Below are 12,611 nucleotides of genomic sequence, written 5' to 3' on the forward strand. Positions count from 1 at the left end.
TTCAGTTTAAAAGTAAAGTCTCCTATCCACACTGCCACTTTCCAAGGCTATTTGAGCTATGTTGATACTCTTCAGAATGATTGATGTTAGAAGGGTGAAGTTCCGTACCTGGAGAAGAGCAACACTAGGCACCAGTACAGGTTGAGCTCAGTGTCAAACATTTCTCCCTTCTGTCCAGTCTGAATCTCCCTCTTTTAGTTTCAAACCATCAACCCTTTTCCTGTCACCTCAGGCCCTGCTCAAATATCTGTCTCTATCTTTCTGACTGGCTCCTTTAAGTCCTGAAAGGGCCACCAGGTCACTCTGGAGCAAGCTGTTGTTTGGTCAAGGGGGAACCTGTTGAGACAGTCTGAGGACAAGCCTAAGCAGAGCCTGTCCTGCATGCTCTCCTAAGTCCTGCGTGCACCTGTGCTGCTGCTGGAGTTTCTTCTCTGACTGTGCTGATCCTGGTGCTTACACACTGGGATGATTTCGTGTGTAGGCAGCAGCATCCCAAGAAGCCCTTGATGTTCTGTCAGGAGGATGTTGGTGATGGGTGTGCTCTGGACGTGGTTTATCCCCATGTAAGGGTTTCATGCCTCGGGGATTAGATGGACCTTTTAAAGAGAACAGAGTGTATCTCCAGTGCAAGTGTTTTTGTTTTCAAAGTCAAACAGCATGTTGTGGACACAGGGAAGTGTGTGGCTCTCAAAAACACAAGTCACTATTTATGGATGCTCCAGCAGCTCAGGGAGGTTGGATGGTGCATTTTTAGCAGCAAAGAGTTGGCCATTCGATACAGGGGGATTAGGATTTGATGAGCTGCAGGGTGGAGATTTCAGTCTCAGGTTTTGTTATTTGTTGCTTGGTGGTGGAAAAGCCTTGGGCTGTAAAACTAATGAATGTCTAGCTCTAGGATAGCCGGTTGAAATCTCCCAGGAGAAAGCACATGAAGGACATCTCAGCACAAAAGGGACATGGAGCTGTTGGAAAGGGGCCAGAAGAGGCCACAGCAATGATGGGAGGGCTAGAAGCCCTCTGTTGTGGAGCTAGCCTGAGAAACTTGGAGGTGTTCAGCCTGAAGAAGAGAAGGCTCCAGGGGGACCTTCTGATGGCCTTTCAGTGTTTAAAGGGGCCAAGAAGAAAGCTGGGGACAGACTTATGAGCAGGGCCTGTTGCGACAGGACAGGAGTGGTGGTTCAAAACTAAAAGAAGGAGACTCAGACTAGAGAGAAGGCAGAAATATTTGACACTGGGAGTGGTGAGAGCCTGGCCCAGGTTGCCCAGAGAGGTGGTAGAAGTCACATCTCTGGAAGCATTCCAGATCAGGTTGTTTGGTGCTTTGATCAATCTACCCTTGCTGCAGATGTCCCTGCTGGACCTAATGACCTTTAAGAGAGTCCCTGGCCTACCTGTTCCACTCAACATGAAGAGAAACTTCTTTGCTGTGAGGGTGTCAAAGCTCTGGAGCAGGCTGCCTAGAGGGGTTGTAGAGTCTCCTTCTCCTGTGTGGCCTGCCTTAGGTGATCCTGTGTAGCAGTGGGACTGCACTCAATGATCTCCAGAGGTCTCCTCCAACCTCTGACATTCTGTGGTTCTGTGATTTTCTGCAGAGCATCACCTGCAAAAGACCCATCAGTGCTTACGGGGTTTAATTCTCACTCTGCATGCAGTTCATCCTCTGAACTACGATTTTCAGCAGCACAAGATCAGGAGATGGTTTCCTAGGTGCTGCTGTACTTTGGGTTTGGAATGAAGAGTTGGTTCTGTAGCTGTGTCAGTGCTGACATGGTTCAATCCTCACTCTGCATGCAGTTCACCCTCTGAACTACGATTTTCAGCATCACAAGACTAGGAGATGGCTTCCTAGGTGCTGTCAAACTTTGGCTTATGTTGCTGCATGTGCTTGCTGGTGGCTGTCAGCAGAAGGCTGAGAGTGACACTGGGATTCCTGTGCAAGCAGAGCTGGTTTCTTCACGTTATAAAAAGGAGGAAAGAAAAAAAAAAAAAAAGAAAAAAAGAGGAAAGCAGTGCAGGGAGGAATTTTTAGCACGTTGTCATGCAGCATGCTCTCTTTCCTGGCTTCGCTGTTCAAGCTGTGTAATAATATTTATATACAAATGCTGACTGTGATTTTCCACCCCGGAAAAAGGAGCTGGCTTTTGTAAGTGCTGTGTGTGATGTAAAGCAGAGGGGTTTGGGGCTTGCACATAGTGAGTGTGTGTGTGTGTGTGATTTAATTGTTTGAAAAGAGATCATTTCAAGGAAAGATGGCATTCTTCCTCCATAAGCACATTCTCCTCAAGTAAAGGTCATACTGCTCTTTAAAAGTTGCTCTTGGAAGGAGGGAAGGTTCCTCATGTAGTCTTTCCTCTGTTCCTACCTTTATGAAGTGTTCTGAAGAACATGAAGTAATTAATTGTTGGGCTGAAGAAGCTCTCAGACCATGTTGGGGCCATTTGGCCTCTATAAAGACCTTAGAGCAGCCTCCCAGTGCATCAAGAGTGCTGCAGGACAGCTGGGGAGGGACTTTTTACAAGGACTTGTTGTGACAGGAGAGTGAATGTGGCTCTTGAGGCTATGGTCTAGTGATGAAGGATGCTGGGATGAGGTTGGGCTGGGTGATCCTGGTGGCCCTTTCCAGCCATAGCGATTCATAGTGATTAGATGTTGTGCTGAGGGATTTGGTTTAGTCAAGGACTTGCCAGTGTGAAACTAATAATTGGACTTGGTGAGCTTGAAGGGCTTTGCCAATCTAAGAAACTCTGTGATTCTGTGACCAGGAATGTCCACCCTCTGAGGCCAAGCTGCCTCCATCCTTTGGAACAGAAAGAACTCCAGGACTCTCAGCACTTGAAGGGGACCTCCAAGAAAGCTGGGGAGGGGCTTTTTACAAGGGCTTGTAGTGACAGGATGAGGGGCATTGGCTTTGAGCTGGAAGAGGGGAGACTGAGATTGGAGATTAGGAAGAAATTCTTTAGAGTGAGGGTGGTGAGACACTGGCACAGGTTGCCCAGGGAGGTTGGAGATGGCCACTCCCTGGAGGTGTTCAAGGCTGGGTTGGATGAGGCTTTGAGCAATCTGTTCTAGTGGGAGGTGTCTCTGTTTATAGCAGGGGGTTTGAGCTGGGTGACCTTCAAGGCTCTTTCCAGCCCAAACCATTCTATGAAAGCTGAATTCAAGCAGTAATGGAGCCACAGCCATGACTAGATGTGTGTTGGCGCTTTGGAACGTGGAAGAGCACCTTTGGCCCAAAGAACCATGCTGCTCAGTCTCCTCAGAACCAACACCTGTGTCCCACAAGCACACAAACTCCTTTTGCTGTCTGAATGATCACATTGAGTCTCCAATGCTTTTCTGGAGCTGCAATTTAGACACCGTTCCAAGGCAAAATTGCTGCTTTTTGGCTCCAGCTAAGGAAACTCCTCTGACATGTTGCCAGTCACCAGCACATTTTTGATCCTGGTGTCCTGGGGCCTTAGTTTTCATCTGGAAATCTCTGCTGCTAGTGATCCCTTAGTGGCCTGGACAGAGATTAATGGCACATCTTGCTGAGATGTGTATGTTCATCTTCTGATCCCTGCTTGACCAAAGAAGGTTGGATTACAGCTTTGTTTTATCCTGCTGCAATGACAGAATCCAGATGTGAGCATCCTAAGTCTCTAAAGTCCCTGTTTTCTTTCTCCTTTGTAAACTCTTTGAGGTCAGGGCTGTTGTTCTGGCTGTGAAGCTCCTGGTGTAGAATCATAGCCTGGTTTTGCTTGGAAAAGGCCTTGGAGATCATAGAGTCCAACCATTCCTGAATTCTGCCAACTCTGCTGCTATGCCATGTTCCTCAAAACCACATCTCTGCCTCTTTAAACACCTCCAGGGATGGGGATTCAATGACCTCCCTGGGGGTGCCTATTCCAGTCTTTGAGAACACTTTCAGTGTTTCTTCTGATATCCAACCTAGACCTCCCTTGGTGCATGTTTCTCAGCAGCACATCTATGTGGCTTTTAAATCTCTTGAAGGATGTGGACTCCACCACCTCCACAGAGAAAACAAAACACAAATCTATGGAGATGTGGTGCTGAGGGCCATCATTTAGTGGTGACCTGGCTGTGCTGGGTTAAGGCTTGGGCTTGATGATCTTAAAGGGCTCTTCCAATCAAAATGACTCTCTGATTCTATTCTATCTGTAGATGCAAGTTTGATGTTCACATCTTGCTGTTTGGAGGAGACCTGTCTTGGGTGAGGAAGGATCTGCTCGTGCTGATGGATGCTCAGGGCATTGACTAGAATGAGCAGGTTGAAATGATAGCCCCAAATCCTCATGGTGGGTGAGGCCAGACGTTCTTGCTCTTGGCATCTCTTGCGTGGCATCTTGCAGAGCTGCACCCTGGTAAACCACTTTTTAGTAAACCAAATTTGGTTTGGGCTCTGCTGATCTTTGTCTGATGAACTGAGGACTTGGCCAAGCTTCTGTGGCTTATTGGAGGATGACTCAACCAGAGCCTTGGCTGATAAGAGCACAAATGTCTGAGCCATGCCAACATGCTGAGGAAAGTTTGCAAGGTCAGTGCTCAGTGCAATGATGCCTTTAGTCTGGAGAAGAGAAGCCTGAGAGAGGATGATATGAATATCTGAAGGGCGGGTGTCAAGAAGAAGGGGCTAGGCCCCTTTTCAGTGGTGATTTGTGATAGGGTAAGGGGCAGTGGATACAAACTAGAACCCAGAAGCTTCCACTTCAGCATGAGGAGAAACTTCTTTACTGTGATGGTGCTGGAGCCCTGAAGCAGGCTGACTGGAGAGGTTGTGGAGTCATCTTCTCTGGAGATTTTCATGATCTGCCTGGATGTGTTCCTGTGTGACCTGCCCTAGATGATCCTGCTCTGGCAGGATGATTGGACTGGATGATCTGTGGAGGTGCCTTCCAACCTCTACCATTCTGTGATGCCCACAATTACAATGGGTAAAGGGTTTAAATTGGAAGAGGTGAGATTCAAACTAGAGGTTAGGAAGAAATTCTTTCCAGTGAGGGTGGTGAAACACTGGAATGGGTTGCCCAGGCAGGCTGTGGATGCTTCTTTCCTGGAAGTGTTCAAGGCCAGGTTGGATGAGGCCTTGAGCAGCCTGCTCTAGTGGAAGGTGCCTATGGCAAGGGGTTGGAACTGGATGATCCTTGAGGTCCCATCCAACCTAAACCATTCTACGATTGTATTTGTAGGCTAGAGGCTGTTTCTCCTCCTCAGCTGAAATGTTTTGGTTCAGAGGATGAACTGCATGCAGAGTGAGGACCAAACCCTGTAAGTACTGATGTATCTTTTGTAGGTCATGCTCTGCAGAAAATCATAGAACCACAGACTGGTTGGATGGGACCTCTGCAGGTCACTGAGTCCAACCCCACTATCAGAACAGAATCATCTAGGGCAGGTCACACAGGAACATATCCAGATGGGTCTTGAAAGTCTCTAGAGAAGCAGAATCCACAACCTCTCTGGGCAACCTGCCTCAGGGCTCCAGCACCCTCACAGTACAGAAGTTTCTCCTCCTGTTGAGGTGGAAAATCATTTGGAGTGGAAAATGACTTTTTCTTTCTTCAGGCTTTTCAGCCAAAACATGTTGCTGGGAAGGAGGCTTGGAACAGATCTACTCTTAGTTTGTTCTATTTATCACATTAAAAGTAAAGAAAAGACAATTTTAGCTCATTTACTGCTTTATTAGTTCAAATAACCAGCTTTTCTAGTCAATGTGCATGGCTAACGTCAGGCTTCCAAAGCTGGCAGGAGCAGTCCCAGAATTAATGAGCCTGTCCTTGTTTATTGTCTAGTGACAAGGCAGAGAGTTGATATCTAACTCTGCTGTTCTCTTATATTCATTTTAGGACAGGAAAAATTAGTCCCAGTTTTAAATTTGGGAACATTTCAGGGTTGAGGTTCATGTGTTCCCTTCCCCACCTCCCTCCGTACATCCATTTGAGGAAGCACAGCTGGAAATGAGCAGGGCTGTAGGGGAAACCTTCATGAAGGCAGAGATCTGAACAACATCTAAGGGAGCTTTTTGCTCTTGTTTATCTAGAGATATTTATTGATTTTTTAAAATTTTATTTTCCTGTCCTTTCCAAAAATACTGATTCAATTTATGAGGTGATAGAAGAGGCTGGGAGAGTAATTTTACCTATGATTGCAACACTGTCCAACTAATTATCCAGAAAAGAGAGCAGAGATCTGCTGATATCCTCCTGCAGATGTTTCTCATCTGGAATACAGATCAATCTGAACCATTTTTAATTTAGGGGGGAGGGGGGTGAGGATGACTGTTTTGATGTTTTTTTTACAGTGCCTTTAGAGGAAGGAAACTGCCCAGAACCCAGCAAGGTTCTAGTTGTACTTTGGTAACATTGATTTGGTAACCAATCACCATTTGTTGTTCATCATTTATCCATTTATTTAGCACCAATGCCAAACTGATGAGGGTGGGAGATCTGGAGATCATCTAGACTAAGCAGTTTGGGGTTTCTCCTTCTGTTCTGTGAGTTCTCCCTTCCATTCCTTCCCTGGGAGCAATAAAACATGCTGATGTGTCTACTGGGTGATACCCACCAGTGCGGTTATTAAACTACCTGAGTATTTATGGATCTGTTCGTGCTCGTTTGCAGTATAACCAATAAGGACCTGTTGGCTTTTTTTGCCACCTAGTGCTTCTGTCCCTGCATTGCTGTGAGGTTGGTATGTGGGAGGGGAGAGGAACCATATGCTGCAGCCAAATGCCTGCTTGGTTTCACAGAGGCATTTCCTTGCATAAGAAGAATTGAAACTCGAACCTTCAGCCTTCTCTGTTTTGCTAGAAACTTATTGAGGGTTGTGGCAAACCTTCTCTGTACTCCCTGCAGAGAAGCAGGTTTATAGAATCATAGAATGGTTTTGGTTGGAAAAGACCTCTAAGATCTTCTACCCAACACCACCATGGCCACTAAAGCCATGTTCTTAAGTGCCATGCCCACACATTTCTTGAATACCTGTGAGGATGGGGACTCCACCATCTCCCTGGGCAGCCTGTTCCAATGCCTGACCACTCTTGCAGCAAAGAAATTGTTCCTCACGTCCAACCTAAAGCTCCCCTGTCACAATTTCAGGCTGTTTCCTCTCCTCCTATCATCTGATACTAGGGAGAAGAGACCAAACCCCACCTCACTGCAGCCTCTTTTCAGGGAGTTTTAGAGAGCAATAAGATCTCCCCTCAGCCTCAGAGGAGATCTTCTCCATGCTCAGCAAGAACTACAGGGTGAGGCACCAGACTCTTCTCAGTGGTGCCCAGGGACTGGATAAGGGGAAACAAGCACAAACTGGAACCCAGGAGGTTCCATCTGAACAGGAGGAGAAAATTCTTTAATGTGAGAATGCTGGAGTCTTGGAGCAGGCTGCAGAGAGCTTCCAACCTCACCTGGCCATTGTGATCCTGGACAAACTGTTGTGGCTACCCCCGGGTTAACGGGGTGGTTGGACTGGATGATCTGCAGAGGTCCTTTCCGACCCACTCCATGCTGGCATTTGTGCAGCTAATGCTGTGTGCTATGAAGTGGGATCACCCAGGCTGCTGTCCACTGCTTGCTAGGCATTCAGTTTAGATCTTAGCTCCCTTTGACCAGAGAAGCTGCCTGTTACTCTGAAACCGAGGAGAAGAGCTATGAAACAACGGTGCAGCTGCAGGGAGAGTCAGCAGTCATGGTTTTCCTTTGCCTCTTGATTTTATTTGACACTGTCCTTAAACATAAGGTCATTTTATAGCCTGCCTGAGGGCTGCCAGGCGGAGGAAGTTACCTTGTGAAGGAAGGAACCAGCCCATACTGACTAAATATTGTCAACTGTGGACTGAATGGAGGCCATGGCTTGAAGAACCTCAATAGTAGCTCTTTGTGTCCCTGGCCGCGTCCTGCCAAAGTACTTTCCATAATGAAGCGTAAAACATATTTACATTCCTGTTGTCTTTGGTCCTGGACACACACCTGGATGTGTGGATGGCCATGGCTGAGGTGGAGAATATTCAATCCTGTGCATTTTGGATGTAGGTTTCTGCCCAGTGCCCGTGAGAGTGGCCACTGGAGCTGAGTGGGATGTGTGCTTTGAGAGTCAGGGCTTGTAGCTGCAAGGGGCAGAAGCAGCAAGAAACATGAGGAGAGACTTCTTAAGAGGGCTTGTGATAGGATTAGGGGCAATGGCTTTGAGATGGAAAAGGAGAGACTTAGACTGGAGATTAGGGAGAAATTCTTTAGAGTGAGGGTGGTGAGACACTGGAACAGGCTGCCCAGGGAGGTTGGGGGTGCCCCTTTCCTGGAGGTGTTCGAGGCCAGACTGGATGAGGCCTTGAGCAACTTGATCTAGTGGGGAGGTTGGAACTAGATGATCTTTAAGGTCCCTTCCAATCTAACCCAGCTGCAAAATCCACTGGGCTCATCCCTCTGCCAAGCAGGAGCAGAGTCCCTGCCTGTAGGTATGCTGTTTTGTCTGAATGGGAAGGTTGGGACTGAATGCTCCTTTTCAAAACTCATTGATGTTTGCAGGGAAACTGGAAACGTGGACTTAACGCAATGAGAGGACCTCCAGGAGGCTGGGCAGGGATTGTAGGAGGGCCTGTGGTGATAGCGAGAGGAGCAACTATTTGAAACCAGAGCAGGGTAAGTTGAACATCAGGAGGACGTTCTTCACAATGAGGGTGGTGAGACACTGGAACAGGTTGCCCAGGGAGGCCCCATCCCTGGACATATTCAAGATCAGACTTGCTGTGGCCCTGGGCAGCCTGTTCTAGTTGGAGCTGTCTCTGCTGACTGCAGGGGGGTTGGACAAGATGATTTTTCAAAGTCCCTTCCAACCTGAAGCAACCTCACTTAGAGGTTCTCCATGGCAGACGCTCATCTGCTTCCAGCCTTCCTGCCTTTATCACTCTATCACTGCTCTACCACTTCCACATTTATAACAGAGGGGTTGATGTACAGCAGCTTTTCCATGCCTGTTCCTCCCCCTCCCTCCACCCTCTGTGATAACCAGCAGCCAGACATTGATTAGTTCCACTTCTTCCTTTTTTTTTTTGAGGAGGTGGGGTGGGTGTGTGGTGGTGGTGCTGAAAAGTGGTGTAGGACAACAGATACTTCAGAAATGAGATTCCTGAAATGTGTCCAAGGCAGAAGGGAGCAGTCACGTGGTGCTGGCTCAGTGCCTGCTTCCAGCTGCTGAGTTTCATTAAAAGGCAGCCAAAATACATTAATTAGTCTTCTAGCATAGCTTTCCTCTGCAGGCAATCCACAGCTTTCACAGCCACACCATCCGTGCAAAAGAGAGGGCCTGTATGATGCACCAATGATGGCCGTGATGGAACCTCCACACTGAGATGTGTCTCCTTCCTGAGGCTCCCAAGAACTCACCTTTGTGGCAGAGTCATGCTGGGGAGGCAGCAGCAGAGGAAGCAGCTTGGTCTGGGTTTGGGCCTTCTGCAAGTTCAGTGCAGCTCCTTGTGAAGGTTCTAAGCCTGGAAGTGTTTGAGGCCAAGTTGAATGAGGCCTTGAGCAACCTGGTGGCTAGCAGGAGTCATCCCTGCCCATGGATGGGGGATTGAAACTAGATGGTCTCTGAGGTCCCTTCCAATCCAAACCATTCTGTGGTGCTGGACCTGCTTCTAATGTACCTCTGTATGAAGTTACCTCTGTAGCAAGTCTCCTCTGACATCTTCCCAAGAATTTTAGACAAACGTTCTGCAATTTCTATTCCTGCCTGTATGGCAATCAGAAGGGCACTCCCCAGTCTTCTAGGGTTGTCCCTGCCCCTCTTCCAGAGCTACTTGTAATTCTGCAGCAATTCAGGCACCAAGTCCTGCTCGTTCCAACCATGAGTTTACTTTTTCTCTGGATGCTTTCCGAGCTTCCAGTCCCTTGATGGAAACACCAGCACTCACACTTGGAGGGCAGGCTTGGAAAGTCTGCATGGGCTCCTGAGTGTGCCAGAGAGCCACTTTTTTGTCTGGTGGAAGCCTGTTTCCATTATGTTTTAGTCAGACTTTGCCTCTGTAAAAGGGAGTTTGGTCTTTCTATGCCCAAGTACTCTGCAAATGCTCACCAAGACCTTTACCACTTCTCAGCGCTTTAGGTTGTGACAGGAACATCTACCAGGGCTTGACCAGGAGTGGGGAAGGCAGAGCTTAGAACCTTGTACCTTGATGGAAATGTCTGATGGTTTGGGTTTTAATTCTCCCCTCCTTCAGCAGTCACCATTTCAGATGCAGACTCATGCTCAGGCTCTCTTTAACAGTCTGTTTTTCCTCTAACCACTTCCAGCTCCAAAACCTCACCACATCTTCTCAGTGTAAATACATTTTAGCTTGCTGAGGAGACAGTAGTGACCTTCACTGAGAGCAGAGCATTTGAATTTGACCTAGTTTGCTGAAAAGTGGGTTTGGTGGTAGCAGGGCAGCTGCCGAGCTCTCTTCTCCCTCATCCTCCTGCTGGTGAAGGCCATTTGGAAGCTCCAGGAGCAACACTGGGCAGATGGTGTGTGTGAGTGGGAGAGCAAGGCTTGAGGAGGATGAAAACTTCAGGGCTTGAGTTTTCTATGATGTTTGAGTAGCTAAGGTGCAGGCAGGCTGGCCACTGTGTTTCTCTGTAGTGCCAGCTTTTGTTTGCACCTTTAGATGTTTGAACATGCCTTAAAAACTCTGCTGTGGCTTAGTGACACAAAACGCCCACTAGAAAACGCTTGGATTTTATTTACCACCTAAAGATGTTCTCTTTGGTTGCTTCCCTCAAGCCTGCTTGTGTGAAGGTGGCTGCTGTGGGAGGAAGCTCTCAAACCTGTTGAAAGAACGCAGACACACACGTGCCTATTGTGTCTTGTTGCTGCTCATGGAATAATTTGGGTTGGAATCTCATCTAGCTCCCCCACCGTGGGCAGGGGAACCTCTTGCTAGACCAGGCTGCTCAAGAGGCCCTGTTCTTCACCAAGAGAGTAGCAGCTCTTCTGCCAGCCCCAGGACTTCCCAGCTGGTACAGAACACATGTCTCCCCCTTGTCTTGGAGGAAACAGAAGAGGAATTTTTATTCTTAGATGAAACCCAGGAAAGAAAAGGAATTTGTGGTTGCCCCATCAGAAGCTACTGGTAGCTGCTGAGCTGCTCTGAAACCAGTACAGGGAAATGAGGAGTCTGCTGGAAAGAGCCAGTGCTGGGAACCCCCCTGATTTTGGCATTGAAAGTGTTACAGAAAACATGCCATAAAGTTCTTCTGAGGGTTTCATTTCCCTCCCCCTCATCTTCCTTTGATTTCCATCCCCTCCTCTCCTCATGTCTTTTGAACTGCTAAAGAGCCACTTTGAAGCCATGTCATAAAGTGGGGGTTTTATTCAGGATCTCCTCTTTGATGCTCCTGCTGCTGCCTGTGAAGTGCAGCCTCGCAGGATGTGGGAGCTGGAGGAGCCCAAAGTCCAGATGGAAAGGAAAGTACAGGAAAGTAAAAGTGTGGACATGGTGGCTGTCAATAACTCCTGACTATCTGCCTTCGACCTGGGGGCTTTTGTTTGGCCTTGGCATCAAAAACCACAACCAATTTCTTTGGGCTGGTCAAAGGAAGCAGTCAGAGCATCCTGATCAGATGATCAGAGGGCTGGAGCAGAACACCTCTGCTGTGAAGATTGTCTGAGGGAGTTGGGTCTCTTCAGTCTGGAGCAGAGAAGGCTCTGGGGAGGCCTTAGAGCAGTCTTCCAGTATCTGAAGGGGACTAGAGGAGAGCTGGAGAGAGGCTTTTATTAGGGGCCTGTGGTGACAGGACAAGAGGTAGTGGTTTTAAACTAGAGCAGGGTACATTTAGATTGGACATTAGGAAGAAGTTATTTACTATGAGGGTGGTGAGATACTGGAATGGGTTACCCAAAGAAATTGTGGATGCCTCATTCTTAGAAATGTTTAACCTCCTCCGTGCTCAGCAAGAGCTAAAGGGTGTGGGGCAAGAGGATGGAGGCAGTTTTTTTTCACTGGTGCCCAGAGGCAGGACAAGGGGTAGTGGGCACAACTGGAACCCAGAAGGATCCACTGGAACAGGAGGAGAAAGTTCTTTGGTGTGAGGGTGCTGGAGTCTTGGAGCAGGGTGCCCAGAGAGGTTGTGGAGTCTCCTTCTCTGGAGAGCTTCCAACTCCACCTGGGCATTGTGATGATAGGCAAGCTGCTGTGGGTGCCCCTGCTTCAGCAGGGCAGTTGGACTGGGTGACCTCCAGAGGTCCCTTCCAACCCTCACCATGCTGGGATTTGCAAAAAGGCCTTTTCCTCCTAAGCAAAGACTGTGGGACTGGGGAAAGAGAAACAAAGCTGATGCCCCTGGATCATCATCCCATGTACCTCCTGGAGACTGCTTTACTTATAATGACAGGGAAGAAACCCTAATTAGTGACATATGGTATAGATTCATAGAATGGCTTGGTTTGGTTTGAAAGAGCCCTTAAAGGTGTCCTCATTGTTAGTCAGTCTGCTCTCATAGTTCGATCATTTTCCTCTTTCTCTGTACCTGTTTTTAAACAGGACTGAAAAAAAGGTGATGTGTGAGGCAAAAGACAGTGACCTGGAACCACTTTGCTGCTGTGGGGAGCAGGGGGTGTCCCAGGGCTGGAGCTTAAAA

The sequence above is a fragment of the Pogoniulus pusillus genome, chromosome 22, assembly GCF_015220805.1.
Source record: "Pogoniulus pusillus isolate bPogPus1 chromosome 22, bPogPus1.pri, whole genome shotgun sequence".
Classification (NCBI taxonomy): domain Eukaryota; kingdom Metazoa; phylum Chordata; class Aves; order Piciformes; family Lybiidae; genus Pogoniulus; species Pogoniulus pusillus.